Here is a 16,145-nt window from a genome sequence, read left to right on the forward strand (position 1 = left end):
GTCCTGCATAGGCTAGTTCTCACTATCACCGAGGGAGAAGCAGCAGGCAGTCATTACGAACCCATACTGTCATCCGAAAACTCAAGCCTCGCAACAACCTCCCCAGGTAATGTTTCCCACTTCACAGAAAGGGGAGACCTCCAGGCCGTCTTCCCCAGGGTTCAGCAGAGGGGGTAAGGAGGGCATGTGTAAGCGGTAACACTATATACCACGAGCCTCACGGGCGGGGGAGGACTAATAAACCACTAGGACCCTCATTGTCCTACAGGGTCATTGGGAAAGACGCTGATGCTGGGAAAGATTGAAGGCGGGAGGAGAAGGGGACGACAGAGGATGAGACGGTTGGATGGCATCACCGACTCGATGGACATGAGTTTGAGCAAGCTCCGGGAGTTGGTGATGGACAGGGAGGCCTGGCATGCTGCAGTCCATGGGGTCGCAAAGAGTCCGACAAGACTGAGCGACTTCCACCTTTCACTTTCACTTAGGATCCTCAACCAGAGCAGGCCGAGTCCCGCCCCGCTCCAACGTCGATGCGCATGCTCCCCAGGCCACCCCAGCCACGCCCCTGCCCGGCGCCTGGGTCAGCGACCCGCCCCCTCGGAGACCCGGAAGCAGAATCTTCGTCGGGTCAAAGCTGTCGGCGCTTTTGCGGCGCTACCGCCAGAGGGCGCTCGCGCCGCCTTTGTTGGCTCGCACCTCACCAGTCACGTCAGCGGCCGGTCCCGGAAATGGAGGGTTCTGCAGTACAAGATGGCGGCTTCCTGTGTGGCGGTACGGAACGCTGAGGGGCCGGTCTGTTTTTGGGACACCCGGCGATCTGTGAGCTGGGATCGCAGTAGGCTCCCGGAGAAAGACAGCTTCCGTAGTGTCCCACCGCCTTTGTTGTCGTTTAGGCGGCCAAGAGCCCAAGATGGCGGCCCCCACTGCGCGGCCGGAAGTGGCCTGGCCGCCGTCGCTGGGTGCTCTCTCTGGGCCTCGGTGCTTGTCGGGGGGGTGGGGCGGCGGGGCGGCCTCGCGGGCAACGGGCCCTGCCCTTCCAGGACTCGGCTCTGGGCTGAGGGAGCCCCGCGGCCACGTTAGGTATTCCCTCCCAGCAGTTTGGGTCCCCTTAGCTCCAGTTCCCTCAGCTGCCTCGCGAAGGCTGATTTTCCGGTCTTGCCCGCGAAACCAGGGACAAGCAGGTGAAACGAGTCCGTTCCTCCTCTCGGAGGAGTGACGTGCCGTCGCGGGAAAGCGCAGGACGGCTCCTACACTAACGGGGACCCAACCCAGCAGACACTTAAGTGAGGGGAAGCAAAGTGCGGGAAAACGTGTGAGGCTATGCCATGGTTGGCGGGTTTTGATTTTGAAAGATTTACGAGGGTGGGGATGTCCACCTCTGGCCTAGGCTGGGTCCCTTCCAAGGGCCGAAATGGCGACGGGGACAGGGTACACGACAAGTTTGGGAATATTGAAGTGTGCCGTCTGAAGACGCAAAGCTTTTTCGTAAGGTTGTCACATCATAAAGCGGTAAGGCAACGTTAAAAAAAAAAAAAAGTGAACTTTATCCAAGACCATGATATTTAGTAAAGATTCACGAGGTTCTGTTTGTGAGGACAGACTTCTCAAGGACAGGGCCGCAATACTTGCAGCAAGGGTTAGTTGTTGAGATGGCCTGAGCCCTCTTGAAAGACAGTTTTGTTTTTTTTTCCATTTATTTTTATTAGTTGGAAGCTAATTACAATATTGTAGTGGTTTTTGTCATACATTGACATGAATCAGCCATGGATTTACATGTATTCCCCATCCCGATCCCCCCTCCCTAGTTTTTGTTTTTGAGGGGAGGAGAAGGAGCCTGGGTTTGGCCCGGCAGACAGAAGGCGCTCAAGACCTGTTTGTTGAAAGAACGAATAAATATTAATTAATAACATCTTCCTGCTATGAACACACGTATTTGTAGTGAGTCCTGTTGCTGGAATATCTTCCTATGTTTTGAGGGTTGCATGCGTGCATGCTCAGTCACTTCAGTCCTGTTCGACTGTGACCTGGACAGCAGCCCACCAGGCTCCTCTGCTGTGGGACTTCCCAGGCAAGAATACTGGAGTAGGTTGCCATTTCCACCTCCAAGGGATCTTCCTGACCCAGGCATTGAACAGGAGTCTCTTATGCATAACAGCTTGAAAGTGAAAGTGTAAGCTCTTAGTCCTGTCTGACTCTTTGTGACCCCATGGGTCATAGCCTGCCAGGCTCTGTCCATGCGGATTCTCCAGGCAAGAATACTGGAGCAGGTTGCCATGCCCTCCTCCAGGGGAATCTCCCGACCCAGGGATCAAACCTTCATCTCCTGCATTGCAGGCAGATTCTTTACTTCTGAGCCATGGGGGAGGCCCTGTGTTTTTAGGGTTAGTATTGTGGAAAACAACTGAAACAAGTTCTGCCTTAAAATCATGCCAGAGTGTCTTCTCAACGCTTAAAAAATGAAGTAGTAACAGTCTTAGAATCAACGTTGATCTTGGGAATCACCAGTTTGAATGTGAAAGAAATGTCCTTCTCCTTGAAGCCACTGACCGTTCCTGAGCTTTACTAGTGTGCTGGGTGCTGGACAGGCTGGCAGCCTTACACGTATCTCTCCAGGCTCTGGCATGTGTGAAATATGGTAATGGAACTGGTCAGCAGGTTCCTCCCCTGTGCTAAATGCTCAGTAAGCAGCAGTTACTGTTGGGGAGCGACCTCGAGTTGCTTTCTGTGTCTAGGGCCTCTGTCCTTGTTCTTGTTCAGTAGCTGAGTCTGACTCTTCGTGACCCCATGGAGTACAGCGCACCAGGCTTCCCTGTCCTTCAAGCTCCTGGAGTTGGCTCAGATTCACGTCCATTGAGTTGGTGATGCTATCTAACCATTTTATCCTGTGCCTCTGGGGCCTTATAGGAGCTTAAAGAAATATGCGAGCTGCCCTGTGGGCCTTTATTGACTTAGAGGCCACATGGTGTAATGGAAAGAATTTTGCCCCTCCTTGTGTTTGTCGAGTAAGTTAGAAAGTTACAAAACCTTTCCAGACGTCAGTCTCGTCCTGAGTGAGAGAATCACAAAACCTCTCTCCGCCTCAGTGTGCACGTGGCCATGAGAAACAATGCGAGTGAAGCACCCAGTGCAGGGCAGCCCACGGGCACTCAGCCCTGGCCTCTAGCTCGGCCTCCGGGCTAAGGACCTAACACTGCGCTCAGAGGTGTTCTCCACGGGCAGGAGCAGGCGGCCGCAGAGTGACAGTTAGCACAGGAAGCCTGCGAGCAGTGGGAGGGCTGGCAGGTCTGCAGGCTTCAGGGCCCCAGGCTTCCTGTCTGGCTGCAGGCTGTTCGTGGAGGTGTCTCCTTGCCAGCAGCCACCTGCTGTGTTCAGTTCCCAGACACCCTTTGGAGCATCTTCCAATGCCTTTCACAGGCGTCAGCTCCGTTTCTGAGGCTCAGTGCTCACACTTCATTGCTCATTTAATATGAAACTCATACTGCATATGTTTAAAATTTAAAAAAATTGTTAAGAGTGATAAGGTACACATAATGTAGAATTTACCGTTTTAATATTTTTAAGTGTACATTTCAGTGGCATTAAGTGCATTCACACTGTTGTGTCTTTCCATTGTACAAAAAAGATGAAGCTATGTGCAATAAACAGTACCTCTCCATTTTTCCTTCCCATGACCCCCTGGCAGTCACCATTCTACCTTCTGTGTCTGTGAAGTTTACTGCTCCAGGGACCTCATATAAGAGGAGTGAGAGTACTTATTTATCTCTCTGTGATTGGCTCATTTCACTTAGCATAATATGTCCTCGAGGTTCACCCACTGTAGCGTGTGTCAGAATGTCCTTCCTCTTAAAGGTGGAGTAATGTTCTCTTGTCTGCGTGTAGCCCCGATGAGAGCAGAATACGCCAGCCGAAACATGCCACTTTGTCATGTGAATGGTTTTGAGCCGAAGGAAATCAAGACCAGCAGTTTTAGGAAAAACCTTTACCTCTTCTTTATCTGCCTAAAAGAATTTAAATAGGGGGCCAGCCCCTAAAGACAGCAGTTACCAGAGATAGTTGTTTTATCTTCTGGACTTAACCTGTGCGGCAGGACAAACGTGATCAGCAGACGTGTGTTCTCTCGTCCTGTGGGCAGCCCTCCCCTCTGCAGACCCAGCCCCTAACCATTTCCTCAGCTCAGGGAGGCAAATAAGCCTCAATTGCCTGACTGCCCGTGGGTCTCGTATTTTTATGGGGCTCCCATACATATGAAATGAAATCTGTTTGTCTCCAGTTAATCTGTCTTAAATCAGTTTAACCATTAGACCAGCCAAAGAACCTCCAAGGGGAGAAGGGACAATTTTTTTTGCCCCAATGCTGCATTTTGGTTTTTTTGTTGTTGTTTTTGGGTTTTTTTGCTTTTTAATACCACTTTATTCCAACCTGAGCACCTCAATATAAAACTAAACACTGGTGAACTGTTTTCCTTACTAATTTTGAGTTACTGTAAATGTACAAGTTCTGCTAGCAGTTCAACACTTAAATAGATTAAATCATCTCTGACACATGGTAGATTTCATATAATGAAAATGCCTAAAACAGTTAGTGCAATATACTGATCAAAATTAAATGAACTTTGGAAAACAAGGTTGTAAGATTGTTACTAACATATCCAATACTCATGTTACAAATTACTGGTACATTTTTTATTATGGTTCTAGCCAGGGAGGAACAATTGAAGCCCCTTCCTTTCAAAGGGGGAGAAAAGGAAAAAATTAGCTGTTTTAGTAACTGTACATTTTGTATACTTTTAAGCAACTCTTAAATATCACAGAAAAGTAATAAACATATATGGAGACTACAGTGCAGTACCCTATTTACAGTACAGCTGAAGATCAAATTTAAAATAACCAAGTTTGAATGTACATAATTGTTAATCCAAAGGGCACAAAGGCCCCTCCCTACACCCAAACAAAACCTGTGTAATGGCCAGCAGTGATTACACGTAAATCACAGACACCTGGTTTGCTTCATTTTTGCTGAAGAACTCACATGTTTGAGGGGAACACTATCCTTTAAGATGCATTTTACCCCATTTTATAAAACAACAGGATTAGCTATAATTTAGATGCCACTAATGTTCATCTTTTCCCACTGAAGATATGGGACTGTTTCCTTGTGGCGAATTTGTTAAAATGTGGAATGTATACTTTAAATAAGGACATGAAGAGAAATTACAGGTTGCCTGGATATGGCAGCTAAGCATAAATATCTTTAGAACCTCCTTCCAAAGCAAGAAGTTTTTTCTGAAAACCCCAAATGAGTAAGTTCCAAATTTTTTTCACAGAACTGGCTGGTTCACTGTGGGTTCAGAGTCATTTGTCTACATCCCTGGAGAAGAGAAATGAGTCCCGCTAACCTTCCAAGGAAACAAGTGTGCGCACAGCTCTCACTTCCCCTCCCACCGCCGAAACACTAGTCAGAGGGCCACATGCATGTCATTAAAAATTAAGTTCAAAACACTTAAAATGATTCTGTATTAGAAACTTGACTATTGTTAAGTCTCTTCCTTTTGGAAGTCATACTGGGCTGGTTAAATGCTCCAGTTCCACTGTTGCTGACATCAGGAGGCAGGAGGCCGCCCCGGCATCTCCGTGGAGGGCTAGTTACTGCAGCACTGACTCCTGCTGGGCTGTGTGGGCTCAGACAGGTCTACTCCTCTGCCTCTGGTAGAATTTGCTCCTGGATTCTGTGGTTCCTTCTTTGGCAACTTTTTAGCTATTGCCATGAATATTTCATTTACATTCATTGATGTTTTAGCTGATGTCTCCATAAATAATAAACTGTTATCATCCGCATAGGACTGTGCCTCCTGGAAGTCAACAGCTCTTCTATTTGCCAGATCAGCCTTGTTTCCTGATAAAGCTATGACAATGTTAGGACTGGCTTGCCTCTGAAGTTCTTTAACCCAGTTTTTGGCCCTGGCAAAGGACTCCTCGTTCGTGATATCGTAAGAACTATGGCTGCCTGGGCTCCTCTGTAGTACATGGGCGCTAGGCTATGGTAGGGTTCTTGAGCAGCCGTATCCCATATTTCAAACTTTACTGTTGTGTCATCAAGACACACCGTTTGAGTTAGAAAAGCAGCCCCGATGGTACTCTTGAAATTCATGAAACTGGCCCTTCACAAAACGAAGCACAAGGCTCGATTTGCCAACAGCAGACTCTCCCAGAAGTACTAGTTTGAACTGGCATATTTTATTTCCAGTATTTGGCCCGTTGGGTCTTGTTGCTCCTCGATTAGCCATGTCCAAATTTGAAAGAAGTCCCTAATTTCAGTTTCTTAAATGAACTTCCAGGATGTAAGGTGTCAATTCTTTTCTTTCTGGAGGTAAAGAAACCTGGGCTCGCAGCGCGCGGAGCAGCGGCGCCGACGCTCCGGCTGCAGGTTCCAGGCGCAGCCCAAGCGGGGCCTGAAGCGGCGGCGGCGCGTCCTCCAGTCGCCCCGCTCCCCTCAGGCTGGACGGTGCGGGGATCGCGCCGCGGTGCCGCCCCCGTCGGGCTCCGTCCCCGCCTCTCTCCGCTCCGCCTTCCTCTTTGCTTTCTCCTCCTCCTCCTCCCCCGCCGCCGCCGCCCGGCGCTCGAGCTCCCGCTGATTCTTCCTCCTCCGCCCTCCTCCCCTCAGGCCCGCCGGCTGCTCCGCAAACCAAAACACAAAACCCGCATTTTGCTGTTCACCTGTCAGGGGACGGCTGGGTTGCGTCTGCCGTTTGGCTCTTGTGAGTAATGCTGCTACGAAGCTGAGTGCATGCACACTGTAACTTGAAGTACTGTCCAATAGGATTATGATAGAGTGTGCTTTACATGCTTACATTTGATGAAGTGATTCTGAGTCATGGAAAATGCAATAGTAAGCTGTTCACAAGACCATTAGACGGTTTCAGAGAGGCAGTCAGCCATGGTGCCTCATGGGCTGTGCCGCAGCTGGCGACGGGACGCACGTTCAAGGCGCTGTGACTGTCGGAGCTCCCTTCCGCCCCACCAGTGGGCTCGGGGGAGGTTGAGGGTAATCTTAGTTAAAGGTGGCGTTGAAAACCTGAGAAACAGGTGCACAAAGATAGGAATCAAAGACCTTTAACAAGCGATTGTGAGGTGAAATGTTGGAGGCACTGCAGGCCTAGTCTGTGAGGCTGGGTAATGAGAGCACTCACCTCGGGGTCGTGGTGAGGACAGGGAGGTCACGTGCATACAGGGCTCACCTGGCCAGGAGTGGATGTTGGCCATGATGACCGCAGATGTGGAAACGTGTCCACAGTGTGCAAGTCATTTTTAAAAGGAATGCAGTGAATCTAGGTGAAGGGAACGCGGGGATTTACAGGGGTTCCTTGTAAGTTTTCCTATAAACTCCTCTGTAAGTTTATTTCAAACTAAATTTAAAAAACACACATCAAGGGACTTCCGTGGCGGTCCACTGGTTAAGACTTCATCTGGCAATGCAGGGAGTTGAGGTTTGATCCCTGGGTGGGAGCGAAGATCCCACATGCCTCAGGGGCAAAAAGAGAAAACAGAAGCGCTATTGTAACAAATTCGATACAGACTTTAAAAAATGGTCCACATCAAAAAAATCTTCAAAAACAAAACCCACATCAAAATAGCATGTAAAATAGAATACAACTGTGAGGGAAAATGTATGCACACAAAAAATACATGATATTTTTATATCAAAAATACTAATCACAGCTATCTCTGGGTGGCAGAATTATATATTCCATGCTCGGTGTTTTCTTGAGTGTGCCAAGTTTTTTCTTGTCGTCGTTGTTGTTGTCCTATGCGTGTATCAGTTTACTAATTATGGAGAACGCTAGTACTTAGTTTAATAAAAATGGACTCCAGTAGTTATCTAATAATTATCTAATGGAAACATCCCTTGTAGCTCAGTCAGTAAAGAGTCTGCCTGCAATGCAGGAGACCCAGGTTGGATTCCTGGGTTGGGAAGATCCCCTGGAGAAGGAAACGGCAACCCACTCCAGTATTCTTGCCTGGAGAATCCCATGGACAGAGGAGCCTGGAGGGCTAGTTTATGGGGTTGTAAGACATGGCTTGGACATGTAAGTCATGCTCAGACATGCCTGAGCACCCAGCACACATAGCAAACACACACACACAGAGAAACATCTGAGACCTTTCATGAACTCGAGTTCCATCCAAACAGCCCCTGGCTTCTGTGAAGGACCACGGCCTCCGGGCAAGGACAGGTGCTGAGGCGATGGCTTCCCGTCCCACTTTTGGGCGGGTCCTTTACAAGGTTGACATCACAGTTGAGAGCCATATCAGATGCTTAGAACATCAACAGCTCGAGGTTGAAAGCCCTTCACGGTGGAGTTCACTTCCTGGCTCTGGACGGCTCCCCTCCAGTGCCTGGTCTCAGCTGGTCCGTGCTCGGCAGCTCTGTCTGTGGCAAGGCCTTTGCTCACTTGGAGTCCAGATCTGATCGCTGCTCTGTCCCTCAGAGACGTGCCAGACCAAGACCGCCAGCGAGGGGTTCCAAAGTGTCTGCCCTGAACTGTGACACGTCCTTCTCCAGCCCAGCTCTCCCCCAAGCCCCCGACCTGCCCCTCCGGCTCTCCTGTTCTCCGTCCTCGTGGGTCTCACCGAGACCTTGCCCGCAGTGTTTCTGACGCATGGCGTCCTCCTCCCCAATACGTGCCGTCACTTGTCCCTGCTACAGTGGTGGATACGTTAGGGGGGTCACGGCTCTAGGCTCTGTTGCTTGATCTTCCTCGCTGCCTCTGAGACACGGCTTTCTCCTGGCCACGGTGCGCTGGTGGAAAAGCTCAGGGTTAAGACGTGGGCACCTCTGCTGTGACGGACATGCAAAACAGCGGTGACTGTGTTCAGATGAAAGAGTGGCTCCGCTCTCGGCAGCTCCAGCGACCACAGCACGCCAGGTCAGAGTCAGAGTGCGGGTCGTGCCCGTGTCGGTGGCGGAAGGGTGACACAGACGCAGAGAAGGAGCGTGGGCCTCCTGTGCCGGCCGGAGCGGGAAAGGGGCCGGGCCAGACGGCCCCAGCAGACTGTCCCCGGCGCCAGTGAGTGGGAATTACCGGAGCTGGAACTTGAGGCCATCTTCCGCGATGGGAGAGTCCGTTCGAACTGAGCAGATGGAGCCTTGGGAAGAGAATCCACAGGCGGGGGGCAGAGGTGGGTGGTCTGAGGGGGCCGGCAGTGCTGGGCTGGCCGAGGAAGCGGTGACCGCCGGCCGTCCCGCCACTGAGTCAGGGTCCGAGGGCGCAGCGCCCCCCACCGGCGGCGCCTCACTTGGAGGCAGGGAGCTGCGGCAGCCGGACCGCTGGGTCCCGCCCACCCCAGACGTGTGCCGTGCTCGCGGGGCTGGTGGGGGAGCCCAGGTCACAGTGGCCAGGGCGGGACAGGTCCCCCAGGAGACTACACTGACGGGGCTGGGGGTAGGATAACCGAACCCGGGGGCTGAAGGGTCTGCCGCGCTCCCTCTCCTCCTGAACGTTAGGGGAGGGGGTGTGATGATGTTCTCTGTGGCCCCCTTCGAGGAAATGGCCGGGCGTGTCCCGGACTCCTGGGGGGGGGGGGGGGGGGAGCTGGGGAGGCTGCCTGGAGGAAGCCCTGTGCCCACTGACAGTTTCGAGCAGAACAGCCTGCGTGTCTCCCGAGCGTGGTGGGCGGGCGCCCGCTGAGCTGCCTGCATCTGCTGGGCACGCACAGTGCGCTCTCCAGAACAGCGTGCCTGAACTCAGCCAGCCAGCCATGTCTGCCTCTGCGACCCAGGGTCCCAGAGTCACAGGAACGCTTCAGGCCCATCAGGAATTATATTTAAAAAAACAAACATTAAAACGCTTATACACTGCTGGTGGGAATGTAAAATAGTGTGGCTGCTGTGGAAAACAGTGTGAGGTTCCCCCCAAAATTACCTATAGAATGTCCATATGATCCAGCAATTCCTTTTCTGGATGTGTTGCTAAAAGAACTGGAAGTAGGTACTCAGACAGGTATTTATACAAGTATGGTCACAGCAGTGCTCCCCAGGTGGCTCGGTGATAAAGAATCCACCCACCAGTGGAAGCGCAGGTTTGATCTCTGGGTTGGGAAGATCCCCTGAAGGAGGAAATGGCAGCCTGCTCTCTTGCCTGAGAAATCCCATGGACACAGGAGTGTGGCAGGCTTCAGTCCAGGGAGTTGCAAAGAGTCAGACACAACTGAGCGATCGGACATGGACACCTGGGGTAAGCAGCGAAAAAAGCAGTTAAGAGGGACTGCTCTGAGGAGCAACCTTGGGGTCAGGAAGGGCTGAGGCGGCTGACTTTTACTAAAGGCCTTTAGTACTACTATTTTTTAACCATATGCAAGCATTCAAAAGATCACACTGCAGAGTAACATGTCATCTCTGACCCCATTTTTACAGCGAGACCAAACCCCAACAGACCATCCGTCTGTGTACAGATCATCTGAGCACCGGGAGTCGTGAAAGCGGGCGCTGGTGTCCGGGAGGCGGCAGCGGAGGGTGTGGGAGAGGCCCTCACCTGTCCTCCGTGCTGTGCTGTCTGACTTGGCCATGGACTGCTTAGGTGACTTTTTTGTCTTTATCATTCCTTCTCTCTAAACCACTTGAGAGTGAATTGAAAACATCTTTGTTTAAGCTCTAACTTCAGGGTTTATTTCCTAAGATCACAGGCTGTTTGTTGTTCAGTCGCTAAGTCCTGTCCTTCACTGTCTCCTGGAGCTTGCTCAAACTCATGTCCATTGAGTCAGTGATGCCATCCAACCATCTCATCCTCTGTTGTTCCCTTCTCCTCCTGCCTTCAATCTCTCCCAGCATCAGGGTCTTTTCCAATGAGTCGGCTTTTCTCATCAGGTGGCCAAAGTGTTGCAGCTTCAGCATCAATCCTTTCAATGAATATTCAGGACTGATTTCCTTTAGGATTGACTGGTTTGATCTCCTTGCAGTCCAAGGGACTCTCAGGAGTCTTCTCCAGCACCACAGTTTGAAAGCATCACTTCTTCAGTGCTCAGTCTTTATGATGGTCTGAGTCTCACATCTGTACGTGATTACTGGAAAAAACATAAGCTTGACTATACAGATACAGACCTTTGTCAGCAAAGTGGTGTCTCTGCTTTTTAATACACTGTCATAGCTTTCCTTCCAAGGAGTAAGTGTCTTTAATTTCATGGCTGCATTCACCATCTGCAGCGATTTTGGAGCCCACGAAAATAAAATCTGTCACTGCTTCCACTTTTTCCTGTCTATTTGCCATGAAGTGGTGGCCTGGGATGCCATGATCTTTGTTTATTTCATGGTGAGTTTCAAGCCAGCTTTTTCACTTGCCTCTTTTACCTTCATGAGGAGGCTCTTTAGTTCCTCTTTGTTCTCTGCCATTAGAATGGTATCATCTGCATATCTGAGGTTGTTGATATTTCTCCCAGCAATCTTGATTCCAGCTTGTGAGTCATCCAGCCCAGCATTTTGCATGATGTACTCTGCATATAAGTTAAATAAACAGGGTGACAATATACAGCCTTGTCATACTCCTTTCCCAATTTTGAACCAGTCAGTTTTTCCATGTCTGGTTCTAACTGTTGCTTCTTGACCTGCATACATACAGGTTTCTCAGGAGACAGGTAAGGTGGTCTGGTATTCCCATCTCTTTAAGAATCTCACACAGTTTGTTGTGATCCACACAGTCAGAGGCTTTAGCGTGATCAGTGAAGCAGAAGTAGATATTTTTCTTGATCTCCCTTGCTTTCTCCATGATCCAGCAGATGTTGATCTCTGGTTCCTCTATCCCTTTGAGGCCTAGCTTGTACATCTGGAAGTTCTCAGTTCACATACTGCTAAAGCCTAGCTTGAAGGATTTTGAGCATAACCTTGCTAGCATGTGAAATGAGCACAATTGTATGGTAGTTTGAACATTCTTTGGCATTGCCCTTCTTTGGGATTGGAATGAAACTGACTTTTCCAGTCCTGTGGCCACTGCAGAGTTTGATACAAAACCAGAGTACTGTTATCAAAAATCTAGAAATTGGACATTGATACAATCCTGTTATCTAATGTACAGTCCATGGTCAGCTTCTCCCATGTCACAATAAAGTCCTTTCTGGCCTTTTTTTTACTCCTGGTCCAAGATCCATAGGGCTTCCCTGATAGCTCAGTTGGCAAAGAATCCACCTGCAATGCAGGAGACCCCGGTTCCATTCCTGGGTCAGGAAGATCCTCTGGAGAAGGGATAGGTTACCCATTCCAGTATTCTTGGGCTTCTCTTGTGTCTCAGCTGGTAAGGAATCCGCCTGCAGTGTGCGAGACCTGGGTTTGATCTCAGGGTTGGGAAGATCCGCACGAGAAGAAAGCAGCTACACACTCCAGTGTTCTGGCCTGGAGAATTCCGTGGACTGTGTTCCTGGGGTTGCAAAGAGTGAGACAAGGCTGATTGACTTTCGCTTGCAAGATCCATTCGAGGACCATGTGTTGCATTTCGTTTCCATGTCCCTTAAGTCTGTTGATTGGGAACAGTTTCTTAGCCCTTCTTTGTCGTTCTGACCTTGATATTTGTAAAGAGCACAGATCAGTTACTTTTTAGACTGTCCCCCCTCATGGGTCTGCCTGGTGTCTCCTCCCTGTTACACGCCACCTTTGCATCTTTGGCAGGAGTGCTGTATGTGATATTGTCTGTCTTCGTTCACCTTGTCACGGGGCCCTGGTGCCACTGTATCCCGGTACTGCTGATGTTAGGTGGGGTCACTTGGTTACGCTGAAGTCCGCCAGCCCTGTCCACTGTAAAGTTACTGTCCGGTGACGAGTGAGTGAGTGTGGGGCTAAGTTGTCTGTGTTACTTTATTTACAGCGTGTTAATTTCTGCTGTTCAGCAAAGTGATTGAGTTATACATACATATACTGTTAATATTCTTTCCCATTATGGTTTGTCCCAGGATTCTCATGCACAGTAGGATTTGTGGTTTATCCAGTCTGTATACAAAAGCTTATATGTCTGCTAAGCCCAGTCTCCCACTCCCTCTCCCTCGGCAACTACACATCTGTGATGCTGTTTCCGTTTCATAGATAGATTCATTTGTGTCATAGTTTAGATTCCACATCTAAGTAATAGCATATGGTATTTGTCTTTCTCTTTCCGACTGACTTAGTATGGTCATCTCTAGGTGCCTCCATGTGGCTGCAAATGCCATTATTCATTCTTTTTTTGTGACTAAGTGGTGCTCCACTGTATATGCACATCACATCTTCTGTGTCCATGCCTCTGTTGCTGGGACGTGTAGGTTGTTTTTCGGTTTTGTGTACTTATTTACTTATTTTGGGTACCTGGACAGTGACTTGGACCCTGGACCCTCAGAGTAAAACTCTGATGCTGTGCCGACTGAGCTGCCCAGGCATTCTCCCAGCATGTCTTTTTTAAGCTAGGCGAGAATGACAAGGAAGCACTTCAGAAGACGGTTTGGTCAAGGCCAGCATCCAGAACCTACCACCCCTCCCGCTCTCCCGCTCCCCCGGTCCCTCGGCCACTGCTCGCATCCCATCCACCTCTGCCCTGGGTACTGCAGAGTCAGGGTTGGAAGGAGGCCCTGCACACAGTTTTTCAAGCCCAAGGCCTCAGTGACGCAAAGGCAGTGTTCCTCCAACTGTTAGGAGAATCTAAGACGGAGGAAACAGATGTCGTTTGGGTTGGAGGAGAGCAGTGAGCTGCAGCCGAGCCCAGCAGATGTCCTCTTCCCTGTGGGCCGGCCTGCAGGTCCCCAGCCGGCTCCCTGAGCCAGCGCTGAAACCCCCGGCGCGGGAGGTGTGCCCACGGCACTGGCTCCTCAGGAGGCTGGCTCCGACAGCTCTGAGCCTGAGTCCTGGGCCATGCGGGCCCCTGGCTTTTGAGGAGGGACTCAGTCTGTGCTCAGGCAGCCTCCCAACCCCCGCACCACCCCAGCTGCACTTTCTCTCTTGTTTTCCTGGGATATTAACTGCAGCCTCAAGAGGAGGCCGAGAAGCCGAAGAGACTCAGACTGGCCCCTGCCTCCTCTCTGCCGCTGAACCTGAAGGCGCCTGCTTCCTTGTGGCCTGCACGCTGGAGGAAGCGGCCAGCGTGGATGTCCAGCCGCCAGACCTGGCACCTCCTCTGGGTACTCTCTGCAACACGCCAGCCCCTCCGAGGGGAACCAGGACCTGGGGGGTGCGACAGCCACCAGGAGGAAGTGGCCTGGAAGTTTCTCACTTCTCCAAAGTGTGTTTCAGGGTCTGCCTATGACAAATACGGTGGGGGTGGGAGGGGGCAAAGCCCACAGCAGCCAGGGAAGAATCCCATGCGTCACGGACCGCTGGCAGCCATGTGACACTGACAGGTCACTTCAGGCATCTGAGCCTCACTCTCCATCCTGACGTGGGGGCCGAATTAAGCAACCCCTGCAGCTGTCACAAGGCCCAGAGGTCATCTCGCGGTGGGACTTCCAGCTCTTAGGAATCGGCATGCCACCTGCATGCCTCTGGCCGTCTCTTCATGCCACTTCTGCTATTATTTCCCTAATAATTCTCTGTAATTGGTTTTCCTTTCTGAGTGTTCTAAAGAAATATTGCTCATGAAATTCGGTTTGTTTCACATGTCATATTTTCCTACTCCACCTTAAAATAAGTAGATAATGATTAAATTTTAAAAATCCTCTGTGGTCCCCAGTGGGGTCCCAGGTGCAGTGTGAGGGCCCCTCCTCTGTGCCCTACACACCAGCAGTCCCCCCAACAATCCTCCGGAGGCTCTGATTGTTTGTAGGGATAGAAAGAGGCCCCCAGTCTCCAGGATGAAAGGCATTTTAACTCACTCCATGTGCTGTGGCAGACACTCATCGGGCCTGAGTCGTGACTGGGACGGTATGTTACCCTCACCCTGTGTGTGGACAGAGGTAACCCGGCAGCAGCAGGGTTTCCGCAGCGCAGGCTGTGTCTGCTCGCCCTGAGCCCCCTCAGAGGTGGCCTGCGCTCCACTGGGGCCGGCCAGGTCAGGGGAGCTGTTTGATGGGGGTGTCCACGTTGCTGCTTCGGCGTTACAGCAGGAGGCTCTCCAGAATGCAGGCAGAGCCTGGACTTGAGCCACCTTTTAGGTGGAATGCGGCTGAATCGCCAGCTCTGACTGCAGGCCTCTGTATCAGTCAGGGTCCACTTAAGGAAAGAGAAGTCATTCCCACAATTCTAATCAGAAAGGGATTTAACCCAGGGCGTTAGATGCTTCCAGAGGCACTGCAGGGCCTCCAGGAGTCTCTTGGGGGGTGCAGGGGTGGGGGGGCGGTGAGGGGAGGGCGGGGGCCTGGGCAGTTGAGCGGCAGGGTACTTGGAGCCTAGTTCCCTGACCCTGGGCCGCTGATAGAGGAGAAGGAATCTTCTGTCAGGTGCACTTGTGTCTTGGTTCTGTTAGAGCAGCTGCAAGAGCGTCCCGATTATTCCTGGTTCGGAACTACGCAGTGACACGAGCCCTGCTGTCTTGTAGACACGAGTTCATCTGGAGACAGCACGGAAACCTGAAAGGCAGCACCTGCTTGTGACTGTGTGGGGCAGGCGTGTTCTTCCTGAGTCTCTGTAACAGGGAGGTGGACCCAGAAAAGACACTCACTGTGTGAAACAGTCAACGATCTAGGAGGTCATATGTGTGTTTTACTCTGTCTCAGGCTTTCTTGTGGCAAGGTAGCCTGTTCACAGCCTGTTTCAGGGAGGGTTGTCTTTTTTAATGTATTTTAAAAATTTTAAACTATTTTTTACTTATTTATTTATTTTTGATTGAGCCGAGTCTGTTCTGTTTGCGGGCTTTCTCTAGTTGCAGCAAGCGGGGGCCACTGTCTAGTTGCAGTGTGAAGGCTTCGCCTCGCAGTGGCTTCAGTAGTTCAGCTCCTGGGCCCTAGAGAGCAGGCTCAGAAGTTGCAGCACACGGGCTTAGTTGCTCCATGGCATGTAGGATCTTCCTGGACCAGGGATGGAACCTGTGTCCCCTGCACTGGCAGGCAGATTCTTAACTGCTGGACCACCAGGGAAGTCCTGTTCCCAGCTTTAAAGGAGTTTCAACAAGGTACAGAAAGTCATTCCATGACAATGTTCATCACCATGAAATATTGGAAATGATCTAATAATAAATCAACATGGGAGAGATGAAAGAAATTCAT

General features: G+C 50.7%; 1 long non-coding RNA gene and 1 pseudogene across 1 annotated transcript; one reads left to right on the plus strand and one right to left on the minus strand.

Annotated features, from left to right (window-relative positions):
• Positions 1–625: 625 nt before the first annotated feature.
• Positions 626–14,585, plus strand: LOC110129691 (uncharacterized). Its single transcript, XR_011486292.1, has 3 exons — positions 626–774; positions 10,414–10,576; positions 13,974–14,585. It is a non-coding gene; the product is annotated as an uncharacterized lncRNA (long non-coding RNA).
• LOC110129672 (ras-related protein Rab-5A pseudogene) lies at positions 4,390–9,183 on the minus strand (annotated as a pseudogene).
• Positions 14,586–16,145: the final 1,560 nt, after the last annotated feature.

Source organism: Odocoileus virginianus, unplaced genomic scaffold (assembly GCF_023699985.2).
Source record: "Odocoileus virginianus isolate 20LAN1187 ecotype Illinois unplaced genomic scaffold, Ovbor_1.2 Unplaced_Contig_3, whole genome shotgun sequence".
NCBI lineage: Eukaryota > Metazoa > Chordata > Mammalia > Artiodactyla > Cervidae > Odocoileus > Odocoileus virginianus.